This window comes from Oncorhynchus mykiss, chromosome 3 (assembly GCF_013265735.2).
Source record: "Oncorhynchus mykiss isolate Arlee chromosome 3, USDA_OmykA_1.1, whole genome shotgun sequence".
In the NCBI taxonomy this organism is placed as follows: domain Eukaryota; kingdom Metazoa; phylum Chordata; class Actinopteri; order Salmoniformes; family Salmonidae; genus Oncorhynchus; species Oncorhynchus mykiss.
In genome coordinates, this window is record NC_048567.1 from 55,926,952 (window position 1) to 55,941,430 (window position 14,479).

Genomic DNA, 14,479 nt, shown 5'->3' on the forward strand with positions numbered 1-14,479 from the left:
TTGTCGTGGTAACCAAACAAACATACATGATATATTTTTGGCTAACCAAACTTTAATTTTTAAAATGTATTTTTAACCAAACCATCCGAACTAGCTTGCTATTATGAGCATCGAATTCAACAATACCGATTCTGTTTCTGGTTAGCGAAACATAGCTACCGCCTTGTGTAGCCCCGCCCACTTGACACAGTTCCATTCGAACGCGATTGTGTTTGTTTCCGTTTTACAACTTCCGTCAACGCTAGCGAATTACCTCAGAGCGGTGGCTAACACATCTTAGCAAATAAACAAAAACAAAACATGGTTCACATTTGGGAAAACACAAATAGTTTCACCAGGAGGAGGGAAAGGGATTAGTATTTTTGAAGGCAGATGTTCAGCCCAGCCAATCAAGCATCAATCAATTTACCACTCTACTTGGGTACTTGTATCCTACAACGGATCAGTAGAGACGGCTGAGGGATTTTACAGGCATGCTGGGAACATGAGCGAAGACATAACTAGAGGTTTGGGTGGGTAATACCCATGCGAAGGAGATGGGAATGTATGGAAGGGAGTTTAGCCCAACGGTAGCTATTCCTGTAAATCCACCATGGCTACTCCCACCTCCAGTAGTAGATCTAAACGTATTGGAGAGACTACAGAAAGATAGGGAGGGTGTTGATCCATCTGATTTGTTTAAGAGAAGTCTTGATGCTGAGTCTCCAGTCCTTTTATATCAAGACAAGACCTGCTTTACGAGGTGCTACAAACCCATGGCAGGAGTAAACAAATGGATATACAGCTAATATTTACATGGGTCCCAGCTTATGTGGGAGTGCAGTTGATATACTGGCTAAACAAGCACTAAGTAGTGGGGATGTTGATGTGGTAGTTTCAATGAGCAAGGCAGAAGCAAAAAGTGATGGTGGAGAAATGGCAAGAGCAGTGGAATAGAGATACTGAGGGCAGGCATTTATTTCAAGTACAGAGGAAAGTTGGGGAGGGGAGAACGGCAGGAAGAGACAGAAGAGAGGCTATATTTACAAGATTAATAGTGGGACACAGCCAGTTGAATAAGACCTTACATGTGATAGGAAAGCATCCAACAGGAAAATGTGAGTATTGCCAGGAAACAGACAGTGGAGCATGTATTGCTACAGTGTGGACATTGGAGGGAAAGAGGGAGGATGAGATCTAGAAGGGGGGGATACAGGAATTAGTTTAAATAGTATATTGAGTAGAAAGTCATTAGATATAGTCTCAAATATTTTGTTATTTTTTAAAAGAGCAACGGGGCTGGCAGGTAGGATTTAGTTTCTCCCTGTCTCTGGCCCACACTCCAGTACAGTAGGTGTCGGTAATGCACCATAACGTTGGATGCCAACCGCCGATAAACCCCACCCTAGAAGAAATAGAGCTGGCTGGATGATTTTCGTAAGCAAAGTCACTTGCATTTCTATGTCTAACATTACTCAACATAAGCGATTACAGTTTACAAGCCGCCTACATGTGTTGTGGTGACAGGTACTACAATCCATAGGCTAACTTTATGATAGAGTTCTTAGATGATATGATCAATCTTCGCATTACTTGGTCATGTAATTGATGTTTATAGTCTATTTTCTTCGTTCCTTTTATAGATGAAAGTTCGCAATACTGCCATATCTAGACACAGAATGATAAAACAGTCAGGCTTAACATTTTTATTTTTTATTTAACCTTTATTTAACTAGGCAAGTCAGTTATTAAGAACACATTCTTATTTACAATGACGGCCTACCCCGGACAAACCCGGACAACGCTGTGCCAATTGTGCTCCGCTCTATGGGACTCCCAATCACGGCCGGATGTGATACAGCCTAGAATCGAACCAGGGACTGTAGTGACGCCCCTTGCACTGAAATGCAGTGCCTTAGACCGCTGCGCCAGTGGCCAGTGACCAATATGCAGAAAAGTGTACCCTGCTTCCCACTCCTACATTCCACTCGTAGGAGGAATTGAATAGGAGCCTGAGACACCTGAATCTGCCTGTGGGGAGTCTGCTCTATAAGTGTGTTAATGCTGAACCAACAGTCAGTAGCATCCCAGGTAAAATTGGACTGAAAGGAATATTTATTTGTGGCTGTACCATTTTAATGTATTTGAAGATAATGAGCTGATGGCCTCCCAGTGGCTGGAAGACTGTGGATACTCTGTGGACCACATAGTTACTTTTGTCGTGTGTGGGACCCTTACGTCACCTCACAACTTTGCTGTCACTTTGAGAAACATGTCGAAGAGGCCGTCAGACGGGCAAGCAGTAAAAAAAAATATCAACCCTAAATTCAGAGCAGAGCAATACCCATTGTACTATTGAGTGAGGCGATAAGCTGTTTTGCAAATTCTGTCAACATACTATTGATTGGACCCGTAAAAATACGTGTGATGAGAACTTAAAGTCAAAGTCCATGTGAAGAACAAGGAAAAGCACAGTCTTAGCCAGAGCAGGCCTCTTGAAACTACCATTACTAGTGCAAACACATCAGCAGATTCAAGACTTGTGGCTGTGTGCACGGTGTCTGACATCCCCTTAGAAAAGATAAGAAAGCTACAGCTGTTTCTAGTGAAGCATTGCAGACAGGGAGGATCGTTGCCCGAAAATGAGTGCAGCATCTGTCAAACTCAACTGCCTGATGTGTTCGACCAACATATGACTGCCGTTCTACTGAAGATCCGTGGGAAGAAGTTTGCGGTGGTTGTTGACGAGACAACAGATGCAAGGGATTACAGCGTTCTAAACATCGTCATTGGTGAGTTAACTTAACAGCCTATTAGTATACCGTTGCAATAGGGTTCATTTACATCCTGCAATGTGAATTGTCCGCATGCAAATTGTGAAATTCCAAACGACAAGCTGTCGTGGTGAAATATAGCGATGTATAATGTCAGCAGCTGTCTGCCTCTCCATCTAACTAACTATAGCTGTATCTACATTGTGTTTACACTTAATTTAAATAACACTCATTTTGGTTAAAACATAATTCAAGTTATTCCTTATCTTTCATTGCAGGTGTTGAAAACCAATACTTTCTGGTGGATGTCATTTTCATGGACAGATGCAACTACTGCACGTTTTCCCAAAGCTATACTAGCCTCCCTCCACAGCAACGATCTGAACCTGAATGATGCCTGAGCAGTGGTCACAGATAATGCCTCCTACTGCCTGAAGGCATACAAGGAGGTTCTGAAAGGAGTGATGGCCAACAGTGTACATGTAACCTGTCTCTGCCATGTCATCAATCTGGTGGGTGAGACCTGGCAGCACTACAAATACGTCTCTTAAGTTGGATCACTTGTGACATGGATGACATCTGTCTTCCTCAAGAAGCCTGCCAGAAAGAGAAGATGGGTGATGACAGCTCTGTCACTCCTGGAAAGAACCCACCATCCCACAGAAGTGTCTGCATACAATGTCATGGAGGATCTGGGCTCTTACCTAGTGAATGGAACAGCAAAAACATGTGGGTATGGTGCCAAGACAGATGAGCTATTGAGAAAGATGGGGATTGGAGAGAGGTGCTTGACCTTCTCCATGATGCATTCCACTTGGCCTTCAAAGTTGTCAAAGCACTGGGACACACATCCAGCCAGGGAGGTCTACAGGCTGGCTAGGGTGTTCGTTCCTAGGCAGGCTCCAGCCATGGAAAAGTAGATTGAAAGCTTGTCATGAGAATTTTCAATCCCAATGATAATAACAATCAATAGCTTTGACCAATCCCCAAGGTTTGTAAGACCATAGGTTTAATAATAATTAGTCAAAGACTCAGCTTATGCAAAAGGTCAGTACAGTTTATTCACGAGAACGTTCTAAAGTCCACTATACAAAGACGTCAATTTTATAGCGCCGCAAATACTTCCACACAAACAGTAGATATCATACGCACCTACATACACACGAACAGTAGGTATCCTACGCACATACTTTATCAATACCCAGCCGACAAAGATTAGGGACCGTGAGAAGTACTCCCTGTCCTCCCTCATCTCTCAGAGGCCCCTAGCAAGGTCGGCACCGAATTTTGCTCAGACAGTCTGTGTTTAAGATACTAAAGAGACATATTGTACATACAGTGCCTTGCGAAAGTATTCGGCCCCCTTGAACTTTGCGACCTTTTGCCACATTTCAGGCTTCAAACATAAAGATATAAAACTGTATTTTTTTGTGAAGAATCAACAACAAGTGGGACACAATCATGAAGTGGAACAACATTTATTGGATATTTCAAACTTTTTTAACAAATCAAAAACTGAAAAATTGGGCGTGCAAAATTATTCAGCCCCCTTAAGTTAATACTTTGTAGCTCCACCTTTTGCTGCGATTACAGCTGCAAGTCGCTTGGGGTATGTCTCTATCAGTTTTGCACATCGAGAGACTGAAATTTTTTCCCATTCCTCCTTGCAAAACAGCTCGAGCTCAGTGAGGTTGGACGGAGAGCATTTGTGAACAGCAGTTTTCAGTTCTTTCCACAGATTCTCAATTGGATTCAGGTCTGGACTTTGACTTGGCCATTCTAACACCTGGATATGTTTATTTTTGAACCATTCCATTGTAGATTTTGCTTTATGTTTTGGATCATTGTCTTGTTGGAAGACAAATCTCCGTCCCAGTCTCAGGTCTTTTGCAGACTCCATCAGGTTTTCTTCCAGAATGGTCCTGTATTTGGCTCCATCCAGCTTCCCATCAATTTTAACCATCTTCCCTGTCCCTGCTGAAGAAAAGCAGGCCCAAACCATGATGCTGCCACCACCATGTTTGACAGTGGGGATGGTGTGTTCAGCTGTGTTGCTTTTACGACAAACATAACGTTTTGCATTGTTGCCAAAAAGTTCAATTTTGGTTTCATCTGACCAGAGCACCTTCTTCCACATGTTTGGTGTGTCTCCCAGGTGGCTTGTGGCAAACTTTAAACGACACTTTTTATGGATATCTTTAAGAAATGGCTTTCTTCTTGTCACTCTTCCATAAAGGCCAGATTTGTGCAATATACGACTAATTGTTGTCCTATGGACAGAGTCTCCCACCTCAGCTGTAGATCTCTGCAGTTCATCCAGAGTGATCATGGGCCTCTTGGCTGCATTTCTGATCAGTCTTCTCCTTGTATGAGCTGAAAGTTTAGAGGGACGGCCAGGTCTTGGTAGATTTGCAGTGGTCTGATACTCCTTCCATTTCAATATTATCGCTTGCACAGTGCTCCTTGGCATGTTTAAAGCTTGGGAAATCTTTTTGTATCCAAATCCGGCTTTAAACTTCTTCACAACAGTATCTCGGACCTGCCTGGTGTGTTCCTTGTTCTTCATGATGCTCTCTGCGCTTTTAACGGACCTCTGAGACTATCACAGTGCAGGTGCATTTATACGGAGACTTGATTACACACAGGTGGATTGTATTTATCATCATTAGTCATTTAGGTCAACTTTGGATCATTCAGAGATCCTCACTGAACTTCTGGAGAGAGTTTGCTGCACTGAAAGTAAAGGGGCTGAATAATTTTGCACGCCCAATTTTTAAGTTTTTGAATTGTTAAAAAAGTTTGAAATATCCAATAAATGTCGTTCCACTTCCTGATTGTGTCCCACTTGTTGTAGATTCTTCACAAAAAAATACAGTTTTATATCTTTATGTTTGAAGCCTGAAATGTGGCAAAAGGTCGCAAAGTTCAAGGTGGCCGAATACTTTCGCAAGGCACTGTAGACTTTTCTATTGTGTTATAGACTGTACGTTTGTTTATTCCATGTGTGTTGTTGTTTGTGTCACACTGCTTTGCTTTATCTTGGCCAGGTTGTAAATGAGAACTTGTTCTCAACTGGCTTACCTGGTTGAATAAAGGTGAAATCCAAAAAATCAAATACTGTATGTGGGAATGTCTTACGTCCGTCCTACATGTAGTGTTGGTACATGTTATATTCCTCAACTGCATATATCATAAATTGCTATTGTAAATAAAATGATTATGTTCAACAACTGACATTTTCAGATATTATTTCGACAAACACACTTTGGTGCTTACAATTCATTCTCTATTGTCATAGATTTGGTGGGCACTGTCATCTGTGATCTTTGTGATATTACTTTCTTTAAGCACGTACTGATGAAACTGTTACTTACTATTTTTTTCTTAAAGTCTACAAACGCTCTACATTTATTCACTCTGTGATAGGGTTGGATCCTATATTGGATCCTATATGCTACTTTTATTATTGTCCTGTAAATGGTTCAGTGCCTATAATTTAGGCTGTGTGTGTAGAATGGGGCATAAAGGAAATTACCTCTACTACTAAATTACTACTAGATTATAGTGATAAGGAAAACAGCATACAAATTTGGCTTGCGTATTAATTTGCCTATAACTAGGCAGAATTCCTTTATGTTTACATAAAAAGGAGAATATTTCAAAATGAGAAGATCCTGCCATGGAAAAGATGACTGGGTGGACATTTTTATTTATTTATTAGGCAAGTCAGTTAAGAACAAATTCTTATTTTCAATGACGGCCTAGTGCCTGTTCAGGGCAGAATGACAGATTTGTACCTTGTCAGCTCAGGGGTTTGAACTTGCAACCTTCCAGTTACTAGTCCAACACTCTAACCACTAGGCTACCCTGCCACCCCATAAAGTGTAAAGGAGGGGAAATAACTCACACCATGCAGCAGGACACCTTCAGCTGTGGGGTCTTTATAATGCAGGTTTGATAGTTATATTTTCAATAATGAATGGTTAGCTGTTATGTGACAATTAGGTAAAAAAAACTATTTTATTTTTTGGTGTAGATGGCCAAGGAAGTTGCACAGAACTTCCCCAACATCCCCTCCCAAATTCATATGGAACCTTCAAAAACATATGGAGCAACTGCGAAAAGAAATGGCTGAGGATATTCAAAAAATGTCTGGTATGTAATGACTTTAAATTCAAAGTAAATGTAAATTCTTTATTTTTATGTAGTTGTGTCGGACAGCCATATGTTCAGTTCATGCCTATGATTTCAGAGTTCAACAAAGCCAACAACTGCTTCATGTGTGCCACTGATAAAGAACCTGGATATGGCCCAAAGACTGACTGGGTTAATCTTTTGACAACAGTGATGGCATGTAAGACAATTTATGATATAACACAATGGATGGCTAATTCATCATTCGTCATACTACATTGACATTTGATATTATTTATAACGTGTTACGCTTTGTTTTGTTTTAGATTGAATGTTTGCATGCCAACGGTGGTTCCATGTGCTGTAACTAGGAATGAAGACAAAACAGTTCAACAGAGTAAAGAACACAAACTGGAAGTACAGTCTTTGTTGTTGAAAATGTATGCTATACCCCATCCACACTGAAGAGGCTCTGAAATGTACATCAACCAGGGATAAAGAGAAAGTTAACACTGTGAAATGTTTCATACTTATTTGAAGTTAAGTGTCTGTTGACATGTTGGAAAGACTAAAGGTCTACAATTTCTGTTTAATTTGTCAATATTATATTTTTATTAATTGCTTTACTGGCCACCATTACCATGGTTACATGTTCAGTATATGTATTGACCAGCCTACCTCACTAGCTCACTCTCCATCCCTGCTTTGGACAATTAATAGCATGACTCTCGTACTTTGCTCTTTTCCTTTATAGTTGATATTAACGATGAAAGGAGATATTATCTGTCTCTCTCCTATTGTTGTTAGCTGTTAAATACTGTGGAAAAATAAAAAAAACTGGGAAAATAAGTACTTAACTACCAATTTGTATAGATAAATATTAAAGAAAAGGGTAAACACAACACTGGACTGACCCCCCTAATTATCAAACTAATATTAATGTACAACAATATAGAAGAGACATACGAGGTTATGCATTATGGGTGTATATCCACTGCACGCTTCTTAGGTGTGTAATTGATATGACCAAGGAGCTATTGATATTTAAAACTGAAAAATGTACATTAAACCGCGTTATTGTACAGTACACAAACAAGTGTGCAATACAGAAGGGTACATTCTGCACCACGTTTGAAGTAAGTAGGTCACATGACCAAGGAGCTATTTAAATTTGGAAAAATTCATGTAAAATGAGATGAAAATGGAAAATGGACTAACTAAAGGGTGTGCAATATAGAAGGGTCGTCAGTGGACATACTGAACCTTGTTTGAAGTCATTAGGTCACATGACCAAGGAGCTATTAAAATTCAAAAATGTAAACAAATAATTGAAAATAGTGCGAGATGCAGATCGACAAAAAATAAAAATGTGCAATGTGTGTCTATGCCATTGGGTTAGCTAGAACTAATTTAATGGTAATGGTTAAATAGCTATTGAAATTGGGAACATTTGATTTGTCACTATGTTGACGGTCCCTAACTGCTGTTGGTAAACGTAAGGAAAATTACAGGCGAATATCCAACCTGAAACTTTACCTCGGTGTATTGGGCTCCACGGGTACATTGGGATCGACGTAGTGGTGGTTGGTGTTCAAAACAATGTAAAAACTGCCTCTTCATCCAATTATTGTGACAGCCTCGTACTGAACATATAATGCTTGTCAGGTTGATCGATTTTAGGATTTTGTGCGGTTCTGTCAGTGAAAAACTATCAAGCTCTCAACGAAAGTTCCACTCTTGCGTGCGCTAGCGTCACGCGAATGTTGCCGGAAATAAAAACACTATTTTATTTTTTTTAAATAAAAACACAATTGCAACGAACTCGCTTCGACCACTGACGTTCCAGAATAAGGCAAACAGCGAGTCTGTTTGTAGCTATACTGTAGCTACCTAGCACACTTGCTAGCTACTTCAGTGAATGTTGAACACATTTCTAGTGGAAAACGTGTTCAATTATAGCCATGGTATGAAAGGGATACTCAACTTGGGGCTCACTGCGTTCTCTGGAAAATGCAACTCGGTGGAAGGTCAAACACCTTCCACGTCATTCATTATTTTCCGTAGAATTTACAGCCCTTGGACCAAGGCTTGGTTGAGTATCCCTTACATAGGTTGTGTTCGTAAATTCACTCTGGCTATCTACTCCGATTTCAGAGCACTCTTGTTTGAGTGTGCAAGAATAATTTAATAACTGATGAATTAACGAATGCGCAATACTCAGTTGAATATGACTGAAGTTGTTGGTAAAAGTAGGCAAAACAAACGTAATTCAATTGTTGCAAGACGCAGTTAGTCACCAACCAACGCTATAGATAAGATGAAAACAACCTCATCAGCTCTGCTATGGCGCTCTGAATTTGCGAACATCAAGAGCGCACTCTGGCACTCCAAAGTGAATTCATGAACGCACCAACTCATGAAGCCTGTAGGCCTAGCCCAACTGTAGACGATCTACTGCCAGGTGATGGCTAGAGAGCACATGTCAATACCAGAGGGTATGTTCGATATATAATGCAACAAAAATGTGACAAAACCATCAGAGTTTAAAATGCGATAGGAATTTAACCACAACAATTATTTGTATTTGCACTAGGTCATCATCACACGTACCAACATACGGGTGGATCGTTCTACAGTGGTTCCTGTAGTATATGATCAAACCGGTGATTAGAACGCTTATTTAGAACCTCCAGTTTCGGTATGACGCAACAATCAGTATTTGAGCTGGCCACACTTTTTTCAGAAACATTTTGCACAAACACAGTCCTTACAAAGTCCAGAATGTGAGCAGTTTATTTTTTGGATGCAATGTTCAGACATTCACAGAAGTAGCTACAGCATAATACAATCATCCAAACCGGAAAAATGTAGACTACATTTGTCCTAGCACTAACAGAGGAAAGATTGACAACACACAAGCGTCATATTTTAATAACTCTCGGCTGACAGAAACTACAATATGAATTTGCTAATAGCAATTACTATCTATAATTATTCACATCACGGGAAAGCTCACCATTGATCGAAATAACTGACACTCTCTAGAAATCGAAAGTAATCTGACGATGGATAGTTTCCGGGCGCCGCCATGCTTGTTATTTTCGCATGAACCAAAGATAATAAGAGGAGACAATGGACCAGTAAACAATGGACCTGATCGCACAGCTCAGAGCTTCTGCTCGTTTCTGTCCATAAGAAACAAATGGATTGGTGGAAGAGGCAGGGCAGGCCAGGAGCAAGGAAGGAGGGTGTGGTCAAGCAAGGCATCCCCCGAGGCTAGATGCCCTAAGGTTTTTATCAGAACAGGCGTAGATTAGTTTTAAATGTTTCTTTTCCCTAGTTTGTGGAATTTAAAATAAAAAAATCAATTAAAATTATAGCTCACAACTGTGAGGGGGGAGAGGGGTGGGGGCGCTAAGGATTGCCGTCACATATATCTATCTACACATTATCATACAAATACATTTTTTTGTTTTTTTGTATTTTTTTGTATTTGTATTTTTTAATTATTTTAATTATTTATTTTCTTCTAAATGCTTCTTACGAAGCCACTCCTTCGTTGCCCGGGCGGTGTGTTTGGGATCATTGTCATGCTGAAAGACCCAGCCACGTTTCACCTTCAATGCCCTTGCTGATGGAAGGAGGTTTTCACTCAAAATCTCACGATACATGACCCCATTCATTCTTTCCTTTACACGGATCAGTCGTCCTGGTCCCTTTGCAGAAAAACAGCCCCAAAGCATGATGTTTCCACCCCCATGCTTCACAGTAGGTATGGTGTTCTTTGGATGCAACTCAGCATTTTTTGTCCTCCAAACACGACGAGTTGAGTTTTTACCAAAAAGTTACATTTTGGTTTCATCTGACATTCTCCCAATCTTCTTCTGGATCATCCAAATGCTCTCTAGCAAACTTCAGACGGGCCTGGACATGTACTGGCTTATGCAGGGGGACACGTCTAGCACTGCAGGATTTGAGTCCCTGGCGGCGTAGTGTATTACTGATGGTAGGCTTTGTTACTTTGGTCCCAGCTCTCTGCAGGTCATTCAGTAGGTCCCCCCGTGTGGTTCTGGGATTTTTGCTCACTGTTCTTGTGATCATTTTGAGCCCACAGGGTGAGATCTTGCGTGGAGCCCCAGATCGAGGGAGATCATCAGTGGTCTTGTATGTCTTCCATTTCCTAATAATTGCTCCCACAGTTGATTTCTTCAAACCAAGCTGCCTACCTATTGGAGATTCAGTCTTTCCAGCCTGGTGCAGGTCTACAATTTTGTTTCTGGTGTCCTTTGACAGCTCTTTGGTCTTGGCCATAGTGGAGTTTGGAGTGTGACTGTTTGAGGTTGTGGACAGGTGTCTTTTATACTGATAACAAGTTCAAACAGGTGCCATTAATACAGGTAACGAGTGGAGGACAGAGGAGCCTCTTAAAGAAGAAGTTATAGGTCTGTGAGAGCCAGAAATCTTGCTTGTTTGTAGGTGACCAAATACTTATTTTCCACCATAATTTGCAAATAAATTCATTAAAAATCCTACAATGTGATTTTCTGGATTTTTTTTCTCATTTTGTCTGTCATAGTTGAAGTGTACCTATGATGAAAATTACAGGCCTCTCATCTTTTTAAGTGGGAGAACTTGCACAATTGGTGGCTGACTAAATAGTTCTTTGCCCCACTGTACATACATACAGTGGGGAGAACAAGTATTTGATACACTGCCGATTTTGCAGGTTTTCCTACTTACAAAGCATGTAGAGGTCTGGTAATTTTTATCATAGGTACACTTCAACTGTGAGAGATGGAATCTAAAACAAATTTCCAGAAAATCACATTGTATGATTTTTAAGTAATTTTATTTTAAGAATGTGTAATGTCAGAATAATAGTAGAGAGAATGATTTATTTCAGCTTTTATTTATTTCATCACATTCCCAGTGGGCAAGAAGTTTACACTCAATTAGTATTTTGGTAGCATTGCCTTTAAATTGTTTAACTTGGGTCAAGCGTTTTGGGTTGCCTTCCACAATAAGTTGGATGAATTTTTGCGTATTCCTCCTGACAGAGCTGGTGTAACTGAGTCAGGTTTGTAGGCCTCCTTGCTCACACACACTTTTTCAGCTCTTCCCACAAATTTTCTATGGGATTGAGGTCAGGGCTTTATGATGGCCACTCCAATACCTTGACTTTGTGGTCCTTAAGCCATTTTGCCACAACTTTGAAAGTATGCTTGGTGTCATTGTCCATTTGCAAGACCCATTTGCAACCAAGCTTTAACTTCCTGACTGATGTCTTGAGATGTTGCTTCAATATATCCAAATAATTGTCCTCCCTCGTGATGCCATCTATTTTGTGAAGTGCACCAGTCCCTTCTGCAGCAAAGCACCCCCACAACATGATTCTGCCACCCCAGTGCTTCACGGTTGGGATGGTGTTCTCCTCCAAACATAAATAAAATGAAATCTAATTTATTTATATAGTCCTTCGTACATCAGCTGATATCTCAAAGTGCTGTACAGAAACCCAGCCTAAAACCCCAAACAGCAAGCAATGCAGGTGTTGAAGCACGGTGGCTAGGAAAAACTTCCTAGAAAGGCCAAAACCTAGGAAGAAACCTAGAGAGGAACCAGGCTACGTGGGGTGGCCAGTCCTCTTCTGGCTGTGCCGGGTGGAGATTATAACAGAACATGGCCAAGATGTTTAAATGTTCATAAATGACCAGCATGGTCAAATAATAATAATCACAGGCAGAACAGTTGAAACTGGAGCAGCAGCATGTCCAGGTGGACTGGGGACAGCAAGGAGTCATCATGCCCGGTAGTCCTGAGGCATGGTCCGAGGGCTCAGGTCCTCCGAGAGAAAGAGAGAATTAGAGAGAGCATACTTAAATTCACACAAGACACCGGATAGGACAGGAGAAGTACTCCAGATATAACAAACTGACCCTAGTCCCCGACACAAACTACTGCAGCATAAATACTGGAGGCTGAGACAGGAGGGGTCAGGAGACACTGTGGCCCCCATCCGATGACACCCCCGGACAGGGCCAAACAGGAAGGATTTAACCCCACCCAATTTGCCAAAGCACAGCCCCCACACCACTAGAGGGATATCTTCAACCACCAACTTACCATCCTGAGACCAGGCCGAGAATTTTCCAAGCTGTTTAAAGGCACAGTCAACTTAGTGTATGTAAACTTCTGGCCCACTGGAATTGTGGTGCAGTGAATTATAAGTTAAATAATTTGTCTGTAAACAATTGTTGGAAAAATTACTTGATTCATGGACAAAGTAGATGTCCTAACTGACTTGCCAAAACTATAGTTTGTTAACAAGAAATGTGTGGAGTGGTTGAAAAACGAGTTTTAATGACTCCAACCTAAGTGTATGTAAACTTCCAACTTCAATTGTAGCTAGTTAATGGCTAATGTGTTGTTGCTATACTTTATCCAAAAGATTAGCCAGCTGGCTAGGCTATGGTTAGTTCTGGAGCTGGATTTGACATAAGTATTTAGGGGAAACTTTGCCACAGATGGATAGGGAAAACCAATATCCTTGCCATATATTGTTACGTCCAAAGTTTTTGCACGTTTCATAAATTGCTGCCGCGAATCCGCCATAGAAATATTAAATAACATCTGGTTATATGGATAGCCTAACTATTTAACGGTTCAGACTAGATTTGACTTTGTAATGGACACGGTGCAACGGTTGTGCTCATGCCATGGCTAGGGAAAGTGAAATGATAGGCAACAATTACTTTGCTCATGATGCTGGCGCAAATGATACTGTATGTAACAACACCCTGAGCGCATTGGACACGAAACGAAACACTAACACAAATGTAACAACAGCACAAAATAGATAAAGAAGTCTGTGGAATTTTCTTTCGCGGGTGGCTTTTCATTACTCGCATTACTAAACAATGCCATGCGGGTGGGTGATAACATTCAGATAAAAGCCCTGCCCTGAAACGAAACATAGATGACAAAGTATTAGCACGTCATTTCATAGGGGAAACAGATGGAATTGGCATGGAAAATATCCAAAGTTACCACTTCGTATTTCCCCTTTCAACCCCAAATATGTCTTACTTCGACTAATTATTTCCTTTGTTTGCTGAAGCGCGAAGGATTACCTGAACGATTACGTATTGATTTAAATTGTTTCGCAACATCATGGATAAGCTATAGGCATTGTCTTTCAGTTTATGTGGGTGTTTAAAACTGCGAAAATATTTTTCCACACCATTGCAAAATTGGTAGAATTGCAGGAAATAAGCTTCAAAACGGCACATTTCTCTCTGCCCCATTGAAAAATTTGTAGTTTTGCATTACATTTGTTAGAAAATTGCTAAATGTTTCTCTCGCCCGTACCTAAATCCGCTACTGATTTAATACATCTCTTTGCCAAAATTCGTCCTCTCTCCCATGTCTTACTCGACTAGTATTTTTGAAAGTGTAAGGATTATTATTATTATTTTTTCCACCTTTATTTAACCGGATAAACTAGTTGAGAACAAGTTCTCATTTACAACTGCAACCTGGCCAAGATAAAGCAAAGCAGTGCGACACAAACAACAACACAGAGTTACACATGG

At 40.6% G+C, this 14,479-nt stretch overlaps 1 long non-coding RNA gene across 1 annotated transcript; it reads left to right on the forward strand.

Moving 5' to 3' along the window:
- The first annotated feature begins 6,611 nt into the window (after window positions 1-6,611).
- On the forward strand, window positions 6,612-8,111 carry LOC118962850. Its single transcript, XR_005050118.1, has 3 exons — window positions 6,612-6,908; window positions 7,006-7,107; window positions 7,214-8,111. It is a non-coding gene; the product is annotated as an uncharacterized LOC118962850 (long non-coding RNA).
- The last annotated feature ends 6,368 nt before the right edge of the window (window positions 8,112-14,479 follow it).